The sequence below is a fragment of the Orycteropus afer genome, unplaced genomic scaffold, assembly GCF_000298275.1.
Source record: "Orycteropus afer afer isolate SDZICR_OR568_19922 unplaced genomic scaffold, OryAfe1.0 scaffold00280, whole genome shotgun sequence".
Classification (NCBI taxonomy): Eukaryota; Metazoa; Chordata; class Mammalia; order Tubulidentata; family Orycteropodidae; genus Orycteropus; species Orycteropus afer.
Genome location: NW_006921867.1, coordinates 4,045,271 through 4,049,021, shown reverse-complemented (window position 1 = coordinate 4,049,021; position 3,751 = coordinate 4,045,271).

The following is a 3,751-nucleotide window of genomic DNA, read 5'->3' as shown; positions in this document are numbered from 1 at the left end:
ACACCTCAATAACAAAAAGACAAATAATCCAACTAAAAAATGGGCAGAAGACATGAATAGACACTTCACCAAGGAGGATATTCAGGCAGCCAACAACCACATGAAGAAATGCTCATGATCATTAGCTTTCAGAGAGACGCAAATCAAAACAACAATGAGATACCATCTTGCTCCAACACTAGCAGCAAAGTTCAACAAGACACAAAATAACAAATACTGGCAAGTATGTGGAGAGATTGGGACTCTCATGCACTGCTGGTGGGACCGTCAAATGATACAACTACTGTGGAAAGCAGTATGGCCATTCCTTAAAAAGTTGGAATTAGAAATACCATTTGACTCAGCTCTTCCATTACTAGGTATAGATCCTAAAGAAGTGAAAGTCAGGACAAGAACAGACATACACACAGCCATCTTTATAGCAGCACTCTTTACAATAGCCAAAAGATGGAAACAACCTATGTGTCCATCATTTGAGGAATGGATAATCAAACTATGGTACATACACACAGTGGAATACTATGCAACCCTAAAGAATAATGTAGAATCTGCAAAACACTGGATAACGTACATGAATTTGTAGGACATTATGCTGAGTGAAATAAGTCAATCACAAAAGGACAAATATTGTATTAGTCCATTATTGTAAAAGTCAAGGAAAGGTTTGTCTATGGAAGGAAATTTTCTTTGTTGGTTACCAGGAGTGCAAGGGGAGGGGAGAGAATACTGTTAGAATGGTAGAGATAAGTATAGATTTGGGTGAAGAGAAGGGCAATGTACCAAATGTGAGTGATCAACATGGTGCCATTGAGGAAGAGGAAGACATAGAGAGGTACATGGAAGGTACAGACAACAAAGATGAACCCTTTTGTACATACAGTACTGCATTGTCAGTGAAGGCAAACATGGGTATATGAGTGGATAGATGGGTGGACAAGCTGAAATAATAGGTATGTCTATGAAGTGGGGAATGTACCCAAGACGATGTATAGGGTTGGCAGACAATGGTCCTATAAGTGTACTGGTATGATCTGTAAGAATTCCCAGGTGTATAGTAGAGCTGACAACGGGCAAGGTTGTGGTCACTGCTTGGTCACAGCCAGCTACCCACAAGGAGCGAGTAGTTGAACCAGTAGGCTTGGGACCATAGTAGCAAGGGGCATCAAGCTCAACTGGAATAACATACTACACAAAACAATGTTCCACATCCTACTTTTGCAAGTAGCGACTGGGATCTTAAAAGCTAGCAAGCTGCCATCTAGATGCAATGATGGGTCTCTCCTTGTCCAGAGCAAAAAAAGAATGAAGAAAACCAAAGATTCACGGAAACAATTAGTCTTAGCTACTAGTATAGCATGTGATCCGCAGTCTATAAGACTATGAGACCAGAAGAACTAGATAGTACCTGGCTACCACTGTCAACCACTTGGAGCGGAATCTATGTAGGAGATCCTGGATAGAGAGGGAGAACAATGTGGAACAAAACTCAAAATCATTTGGGAAAAAAAAGGGGGGGGGCACCAGGTGTGTTGGTCTAATAGAGCCTGGTGGAACCACTGAGGCTATGGCCCCTAGCTGTCCTTCAGGTCTGGAATTGAACCCACACCTGTGGATTCTAGCCAAACAAAAGATAGGCATATGAGGTGAACATTTACCTGAGGTAGATACACTCCTTGGAGAGAACAATCATGAGAGAAATAAGGGCTCCTTATGCACAGGGAGACAGCTCAGGGGGCAGGAGCACATGGAGGGATGGACACAGGGAAGAGGTAACTATCAGGACGAAGTGGGAGGGGAGCTGTCACATTGGGGTAAATTGTTGTCAATGTCAAGAGACAAAGTATATGTGAACTGCTGTATGGAAAGTGAATTTGCCCTGTAAATTTTCACCCAAATCACAATATAAATAAATAAATAAAATGTTCCAAAACTGCTGTCAAGTGGGATCCGACTCATAGTGACCCTCCTTGGGTTTCTTAGGCAGTATCTCTACGGAAGTAGGTTGCCCAGTCTTCCTTCCGAAGAGTGGCGGGTGGGTTTGAACCACCAGCCTTCTGGTTAGCAGTCAAATGCCTTAGGCTACTACTTGGAAAATAGAATGCTGCACAGTGACAAATGAAAACAGAACAGGATGCTCAACAATAGTAGTGATATTGGAATTTCCTATATTGCCACATTAAGTTGTTCTCTGTTCCCTGACCCCACTCACTTTCACTCGGTGTCTTTACACCTACTTTCCTTTCAGAATGCCCTTCTCACATTTTTCCACTAGAGAAATGACTACACCTGCTTGAAGACCAAATCAAACATTGCCTTTCTAGTCTTCCCAGGTAAGATAGTCATGTTCAGTGTCACAGCATATGGTACATGCCTCTAGGGTTGTGTTTTTCTGTGGTATTATGGGTATGTGCCTGGGTCTGTTCTAGACTTGGGGTTCTTAACTATTTTTGTGCTGTGCATCCCTTCGGCATCTGGAGAAGGGTATGAAACACTTCCCAGAATAGTGTTTTTAAATGCATACAATAAAGGGCATATATGAATACAAAGGAAATTAATTATATTATAGAAATATACTACATGTGATTATTGCACTAGTTGGCATGGTAGCTAATCACTTTGCTACTAATGAGAAGGCCAGAGGTTTGAACCCACCAGCCTCTCTGTTGGAGAAAGATTGTGGCAGTCTGCTTCCGTAAAGATTATAGCCTAGGAAATCCCATGGTACACCTCTACTCCGTCATATACAGTCTCTATGAGTAGAAATTGGCTACATGGCAATGTTTTTTTTTTTGTTGTTTGTTTGTTTGTTTTAGTTGCAAGGACCCCTGGTGGTATAATGGTTAAGCTCTTGGTTGCTAACCAAAAGGTTGGCAGTTGGAGTCTACCTAGTAGCTCCACAGAGGAAACATCTGGAAATCTGCTCTTGTAAAGATTACAGCCTAGAAAACCCTATAGAGTCTAATCAAATCAACTCCATGGCACACAAAAACAACAACAAGTTACAGACATAGCAATTAATATCATTTCAAAGTTGTGGTATGCTGTTGATTTCCACTCATGGTGACCCTATACGACAGAGTGGAACTGCTCCATACGGTTTCTCGAGGCTGAAATCTTTATGGAAGCAGATCACCAGGCCTTTTCTCCCAGGGAGCTAGTGGAAGGCTTGAACTGCCAGTGTTTTGGTTAATAGTCCAGCCCTTCACCATTCAGGCCACCCAAGGATTCCTACTGCCCTTACCACTTCATAAAACATGAAGACATTTTACTTTTTAAATGATCTATGTCAATAATTTGATACCGCCTAGGAAACCCAAGGAGGAGTCGCTATGAGTCAGGGCTGACTCGACGACACATAACAACAACGTCAATAATTATCATACATAGTTCTGTGTAAGTATTGTTGCTTAGACACAGATGCTTAATAATTGTAAGAGTGAGTGTGACTAAGAAGCCTGGATTGTTGTAATTTTCTGTATTTCTCCTTAAGCAGTAGACAACCGTGATGATAATGGTGACAATGCTGCTGATAATGTCGTCATACTCAACATAACTCTTCTGGGAGCTCAAACGTCTAACCACAGAATGATGTACAACACATCCTAAATAATGAGACAAGCAAAGTATCAATAATCTCAGCTTTTCAGATAGAAATCTCTGACACAAATAACATTAACTGACACCTGCAAAGTCATTCAGCTATTGAGCTATTCAGTAGTGAAGGTCATTAAAAAAAAAAAAAAAAAAAAAA